The following is a 7,672-nucleotide window of genomic DNA, read 5'->3' as shown; positions in this document are numbered from 1 at the left end:
GCGGTGGCCGGGAGCGGCCACTGCACTCCAGTCTGGGCAACAGAGTGAGACTCCAACTCAAAAAAAAAAAAAAAAAAAAAAAAGATGTTGTTTTTTGGGAAGCTTATGAGATGTGTGGGTTGGAAAGACTCCTATTATATATTATGAACTTATTATGCGTTTGACATGGTAATGTGGATCTTATGTACTTAATTTAATCCTCACAATAATCCCTTTTAGGCAGGGGATAACCATTTTGCATGTGAGAAAACTGAGACTCAAAAAGTTTGGGTTGTCCAGAGTTACAGTACCAGTTACAATTCAGCCCAGACTATAGTAGCAAAGACATTGAAATACAGTGGTTGAGACAAGTGGCTCTGTCCTGAGAAGATAGGTGGCCCCGGGTGGGGGGGGAAATGATGCTCTCTACAGCCACCCAGCTTCCCTCCCCCGTGCTGCTTGGTCATCCCCAGGATGTTCCCGTCTGAGTGGTTGGAACTGGATCCTGCTTTGGGAAGGGGGAAGGGAAAGTGGAGGGCATACAATTTCTTACCAAAACACAATCCAGAAGTTCTACCTGTCATTTGTACTCACATCCTGCTAGTCAAAACTTGATCACATGGCTACACCTAGTTGCAAAAGAAGCAGAGAAATGTGGCAACTTGGAGAGTTACTTACCAAAAGGAGAAAGGGGAATGACCACCAGGGGAACATTGTAGGCTCCGCCTAGTTCCCTAGTGATGAGTGGAAGAGCTGTATTCCAACCCTAGGACTAAAACCTGTGACGTTCCCATCACATTTTTCACCATTTCTCATAGTTGATAGTCAGTAACTGTTGAATTGAGACAGGTCAAGATATTATGTGTGAGCTTCTTGATGATTTGAAATTATTTCTTCCCTTTCCTTGCCTGATTACCTATGTGCTAAACTGTCGCTGTTTTTGATGATATTGTTTTAATGTGCAAAACAGAAAACAGATACTCTTCTTCCTTCAGTTTAATTTAATAAAATAATCCACCAGTTGTTAAGGTTCTGTAGAACCATATGAGATGTGAAATTGGATTAATGATACTGATCTTTTTTTTTTTTTTTTTTTGAGTTGGAGTCTCACTCTGTCGCCCAGACTGGAGTGTAGTGGCCACTCCCCGGCCACCGTAGCCTCGACCTGCTGGGCTCCAGCAATCCTTCCGCCTCAGCCTTCCAAGTAGCTGGAACTACAGGCGCGTGCTACCACGCCTGGCTAGATACTGATCTTTTAAATGACCAAATAGCCATCTTCTTTAAAATAGGTGTCATCTTAGGAGAATGTCATTGTTGCTCATAACATTTTTGATATTTTATTTTGGCTGGAATGTCAGTCAACTCTTGTGATAATGCTTCCTGACACCACCACTGAGATCTCAGAGGTATACAGCAGTATTTAACTCATGTGCATATGGGTCTCTAGGGGAGTCAGATCTGTTCCAGGTATCTCTTGTCCTCCTTCTGAGAAAGCAGACTCGCAATGGACATCTTTTTCTCTGACAATGCCAAAAGAAAACAAGTAGAAAAACTTGAGGCTTTCTGAGGCCTAGATTGGAAACTGGCACAACCTGTTGGCTAGCCAAAGTGAGTCTTGTGGCCAAACCCACAGTCCAGGGCCGTGGGAAATGCTCTATGCCTTAAATAGGAAAAAATCTAGTCATATGGTAAAGGACCTGATGAAGGACAGACCAGCAAAGCAACCTCCTACTGCTTTGCCCTTAGCAAGTTATTGTGAATATTTATGAGCTGATAAATCTTTTAAAGGTAGCTTTGATTTTTTTTCTTTTGTAAAATAACTAAGTTTATTAATGAGATTAGAGAATCAGGCTATTTACGCATGTGATATTAAATAATGAGACTTATTTTCTAGAAGATTTGGTTCCAGAATATGGTGTTTGGTGGCAGAATAATTGGAAAAAATGTGCAGCCTTTTAAGATGACTGATTCGAAAGGACTTATTTGAACATCAGTTTTTAGAAAAATAAACCTTAGCTGGGCTCGGTGGCTCAGCCTGTAATCCCATGCTTTGGGAGGCTGAGGTGAGTGGATTGCCTGAGTCTGCGGGTTCGAGACCCGCTTGGGCAACTTGGCAAGACCTCATCTCTACAATAAATCAAAATGAGCCGGGCGTGGTAGCATGCACCTGTAGTTCCAGCTACTTGGAAGGCTGAGGCGGAAGGATCGCCGGAGCCCAGCAGGTCGAGGCTGCGGTGGCTGGGAGCGGCCACTTCGCACTCCAGTCTGGGTGACAGAGTGAGACTCCAACTCAAAAAAAAAAAAAAAGGAAAAAAAGAAAAATAAACCTTATGACTTATATGTCACCACTTTGTCTCAAATAGGGAAGGGGGTGGAGTAGAGGCTTATCCCAAGTTCTTTGCCTAACCTAGAAAATATGCTTTCTGTGCAGATTCTCATTGCTAAGTCCCCTCTGGCTCCCTTCAGCTCATTTGTCTACACCATCAAGGAGGAAGGCCTGGTTCTGCAAGGTGAGATCCTTGGGTTAAGCCATTCCTTTAAGTCAGTGGTGCCCAGTGCTACTGCACTAGCAGTTATTACTGCTGTGGTCCTGACGGAAGCTACTTCAGGGTAGCATCAAAAGCCGGCATGACTCGGCCAGTGGCAATTACTCTGACATGATCAAGACAGGGGTAGGGATGGGGGAGAACTTTGGAATTGTATAACAAAGTGAGACAACCAAAACGTGGGGCTCCAACCAGGACATTGCTACCCTCCAGCTGTCTCTGCAGCTCCTGTGGGGTGATGTGGGCCATGAGTCCCTGACACCAGTGTCATGGGGCCAGAGCTGCACAGAACCCTTGCCTACAAGCCAAAGAGCCACCTGTGTCCTGGCTCCATGAGCCCTCCCTCCCTGGCCCCTTCTGGCTACTCCATCTCCTTTCTGTATGCTCAGTCCAGACAGGGCCCTCCTGCTGGGGACCGGGCCATGCAGACCTGCACCTTGTGACATGTGCCTGGGACTTGCAAGGAGCGGAACTCACTGAGCTACCATGGTGGGTCATTCCCAGATGCCAGATACTCTGGCGGATGGGAAAGCCACCTGGTTGCAGGTCTGTGGAGAAAACAATTAACATGATGTGGTAAATTCAAACACCATTACACTCAGAAGAATCAGCTCACAAGGTCAGATGTCCTGAAGTGCTTTACAGGTTAAGAAGGGCTCTCACGGAAGGGCGCAGGATCTGTTCTGCCCAGGTACCCCATCAGGCAGGAGGCCCCACCCACAGAGATGTATAGGTGAACACCTGGCCTGAACCATGGAGGAGCGTGTCATCATCATTGTCCATGAGAGAAACATCTGTCCTGTGAGCTTTTTTTTTTTTTTTGAGTTGGAGTCTCACTCTGTCGCCCAGACTGGAGTGCAGTGGCTGCTCCTGGCCACCGCAGCCTCGACCTGCTGGGCTCCAGTGATCCTTCTGCCTCAGCCTTCCAAGTAGCTGGAATTACAGGCATGCACTACCATGCCCAGCTAATTTTTTGATTTATTGTAGAGATGAGGTCTCGCCAAGTTGCCCAGGCGGGTCTCGAACCCGTGGGCTCAGGCAATCCACTCACTTCAGCCTCCCAAGGTGCAGGATTATAGGCTGAGCCACTGAGCCCAGCGAGCTTTTTAAGTCAAGTATTTTTCCCAGGTTTGTGAAACAGGGCATCCCTGTTTCACCTTGCACTGCAGGGGTCTGCAGGGAAGGCTGGAATATGCACCCTTCCTTCCTCTTCCAAGATGTCCGCTCCTTCAAGGACTCCCCAAGTAACATGTTTGCTCGGGGCAGCTAAGCTCCACAGCAGGACTCTCAGGTCCATGAAATTTGGGGTAAGAGCTACTGACCTTTGGCTCTTAGCCTTTGACTTATGCTATCCAAGTTCCTTGGTAAATATTTTTTTTTACAATTGCAAATATTGTTTTCTGACAAAGAAGCAGAGATTTTAAGACCAGATTAAGCAAAGCAAACAGCAGGCCCCTTTGTTCCGTGTTCTCTAAGGGTGTAGAGCTAGGAAGCAGGCAGAAAGCTGGACTTTTGTTTGCCCAGTGCATGGTGTGGCTTTCAGCTCTTCATTTTTAGAGGCTTTCCTAAAAGATTAGAGATCTAGTAAATAGCAAATTTAGATAAAGATTTCAAGAAATTCTAAGGAAGGTTACAAGATCATTCCAGGAAGAAAAAAGCTCTGCCCAGATGTTTTGTATCAAGAGCCTTGGTGTGATGCTTGGACCTTGATCACTGGCCATCTCGCCGAACAGTATCTCTAAACCTGGTCTAATTTGGATAACTTTAGGGATAATATTTATGGGAGCATGATTCACCGAGTTGCCTCTCTGATGTTCACCGATTAGATCATGATTTTAACTGGGGAGGGGAAATTATTTAGAGAAAGTGAGACTGGAAATACAGTGAATTGTTGGGAATGACTGTTAGAGAAAGTTGGAAATGGGAGAAAATGGGCTGCTGATGGAGGCTGACCTGTTGCTGTGTGTCCAGGAAAGGGAAGGACTCTGACAAATGTCTTAGACTCACAACCAGTCAGTGAAGTGCCTGGGAGGCCTTGGAACCTCTAAAGTGCCCGGGAGACCTCAGAACCTCACCTGGCATTTTCTGCATCCTGCCCACCCCACCTCCACCCCCCAGACTCCACATCCCTCTCTAAGGCTTTCTGGAAGCAATAGGCCCTTCTCCTATCAGCAAGGCCATGGAAAACAAACCCCGTGGCACTCCCTGCCCTCTTGCCGTGTGCTCCCAAAGATTTGGGGAAAATGAAAATGCCCCAGGAAAATGGTGGTCCCTTCTTCATCAGAAAGAACCTTCAGATTTTCATTTCAGTTCTGCTGTGATCTTGAGAGAATCTCTGGGGTTCAAGTTTTGTCAGCTTGAAAATTAAAATGTTAACCTTGATTCAAGGCTTTGAAAATTGTGTTGCAATCCTTTGATGGGTTATGAAATAAAATTGATGAGTCACAAGCAGCATTTTAAGAGAGTGAAAGAGAAGAAAGAACTAGGGAATTTTTAAATCAGATTTTATCACACATTGTATCATTTCGTAAAATATCTATGTGTTTGTGTGTGCATGCACATGTGTACACGCACTGAAGGTGTGTGGGGGCTGCAGTGTAAAATGGTTTTCTTACTTGGAGTGTAGTTACCAGCCTGGGAATCTCCAACAGCTACCTGCACCGACCGTGTCTGACTCTCCTAGGAGGTGACACACTCATTATTCTCCTTAGCTTGGCACAGTTGTACCCTTGAGATCACTACACACTGGAACAATAAAAGTCTATTTTTTCCCCATCCTTACCAGATAACTGAGCTGAAAGACACCCCCAGGTTTAAAGCAAAGAAAACCGCAGTCCCTGGCCAATAAACTTGGAAAGGCCAAACAGCTTTTTGTGTGTGAGGGTAGCCCTGGCAGGTTAGGCCAAGCTGTGGTAGGGGTGGCACCTGGAGCTCTGGTGGGGCCCTGGCCGTGTCTGGGGGGCCTAGAGACCGACAGCACAGCCCCTGATGGTCAGTCTTCCCTTAGAGTTGCCTGGGGTAGGAACAAGGCACCCTCACAGGTGCCTGGTGGGGGTAGGGAGTGACCCCCAGTGCCTTTTGTCCTCACTGGCCTGCTCCCTGGGAGGTTTTAGAATACACGAAGAGCTCCTGAGTGTGGACTCCCCAGGCAATGCCCTGACTGCGCCCAAGGATTAGGCTGAGAGCAAGCAGCAGCGGCCTGTCCCTTCCCTGCCTTTGTCAGAGGGCGGGGAGACAAAGCCTCAGGCTAGAGAACCAGGGGCTGCTTAGAGATTTCTCAGGCTGCTTTTTGAAACACTTGAAGAAGCCGTCCATGCTATTGTTGTAGTAAAATAGAAAGCAGAACTATTCTCCTTTGGCAAAAAAAAGAAAAGAAAAGAAAAGAAAAAGTTAGAGAAAGAAAATCCACCCTCCTCCTGGCATCTTCAGGAGGCCAGGACTCAGGCCATTAACATGGTAATATCGTCCTGTTTGCATCTTCTTTGTTCATTTGTCCGTGAGTTTGAGATCCTGGCCTCTCATGGCGGGGCCCTAGAGGCTGGAAATACTTAAGCCCCAAAGGAAAGGACACTCACAACCACCAGCTTCCTGAGGGTTCGGACTCTGAGCAGGCCCAGGTCCCAGGCCAAGAGAGTTCAGCTCCTTGGTGCAGCTGAAGTGGAAAACGTGGGGTGGGAAAAGGTCTCGTGAGTCCATTTTTCCTTTTGTCTCCAGAGCTCACCATGAAAACCATAACTCCCATCGAGGAGAAAAACCCAGAGGTTTGGCCAGCCTCTTAGAGTGAGACTGGAGTTGCCCAGGCCCAGTGGAATGGGAAAGCCCTGGGAATCGGTTCGAGTGGAGTGGGCTCTGCCGCAGAAGGGAAGGAATGAACAGGAATGCCAGTGTGACCCACATCTACCCTGATTGTGCTTTCAACAGGACTGAAGCTGGTGACTTAGTCTCTCAGTAAACCATTGTGTTTTTTATCCTGTTTTTGCAAATCAAGATCAGGTATGACAAGTTGGATTTGGATTCTGGTGCTGTCCTTTGTTAGTTTAGGTTTGAATGAGTAGCATAACCTCTCTGGGGGAGCTCAGAGACCAAGGCACCCTGGGATAGTCCAGAGAAGGTACTGGAAGTGAGGCTAGTGTTCCCTCTCTTCAACCACACAGTACAGGGGTGCATAAGAAAACAGAAAACAAAGAAACAATTTTATTTTATTTTTTTTAGAGGTGGAAAACTGGGTGCCTCCTCGGTCTTGTTTTGCTTTTACAATCAAGAATGGTTTGTTCCGTCACCTTTTGAAGTCTATTAGGAGAGGCATTAATCTCTTCTATTTGTTCCCTTGTCACAAACTTGGGTTAACTTCTTCTACCGCATTTTTTTTTTTTTTTTTTGCCACTGAGCCAACTGGATGATTTATTGAAAAAGGTTCCCCTCCAAATACCACCATCTGAGTTCATCAGATTTCAGTTTGAATCAGTAACCCATCCAAATGTTTAATGCCTGCTGGACTCAAAATGACCCAGAAGATTCTCAGTCTGTTTCCACCCAGGTACGGAGCTGTCTGCATGGTGAACATCACGCACACACCTGGCCCAGCCTGGCATTCTTGTGAGAGCCTGGGCAAAGAGCCCTGGAATTCAGTGGAGTAGAGCGCATGAACTCCTCTCCCAGAGGTCATGGAGAGGAGGACAGAACAGGCTGTCACACTGTCCCCAGCCTGCCAGGTGCTGTGGCAGCCTCAGAAAGTTCATCCAGGCCAAGGCATTGTCTCTGGCTGCTTCTGTCTGCTTCTTGGGGTGGGGCCTATAGGGAGTGAGGAAGGATTCTGACTGTCCCTTCTGTCCCCTCCCTCCAAGAAAACTTCCCACACTGGCCCTTGACTGGGCTCACTTCTTTTCTTCTGGCTAGTAGCCTCAAAGATAGATTTTTACTATTTTTAGAAACATTTTATATTATGTGGAAAAATATGTTTATTTGGTTTTTTTTGGGGGGGAGGGTTGAGTTGGAGTCTCGCTCTGTTGCCCAGACTGGAGTGCAGTGGCCGAGCCTCGACCTGCTGGGCTCTGGCGATCCTTCCGCCTCAGTCTTCCAGTTGCTGGAACTATAGGCACGCGCTACCATGCCCGGCTAATTTTTTATTTATTGTAGAGATGAGGTCT

General features: G+C 46.9%; 1 long non-coding RNA gene across 1 annotated transcript in view; it reads left to right on the top strand.

Annotated features, from left to right (window-relative positions):
- The window catches only part of LOC103252687, a 55,678-nt gene that overhangs the window by 42,943 nt on the left and 5,063 nt on the right, over positions 1 to 7,672 (top strand). Inside the window, exon 2 of the long non-coding RNA XR_503805.1 lies at positions 2,411 to 2,489. This is a non-coding gene — a long non-coding RNA (uncharacterized LOC103252687). The remainder of the gene's footprint in view (positions 1 to 2,410; positions 2,490 to 7,672) is intronic.

The sequence above is a fragment of the Carlito syrichta genome, unplaced genomic scaffold (assembly GCF_000164805.1).
Source record: "Carlito syrichta isolate Samal-C Ts95f unplaced genomic scaffold, Tarsius_syrichta-2.0.1 Scaffold169268, whole genome shotgun sequence".
NCBI classification, from domain to species: domain Eukaryota; kingdom Metazoa; phylum Chordata; class Mammalia; order Primates; family Tarsiidae; genus Carlito; species Carlito syrichta.
Note: the sequence above shows the minus strand (reverse complement) of the source record. Positions and strands in the feature narration are given on the sequence as shown.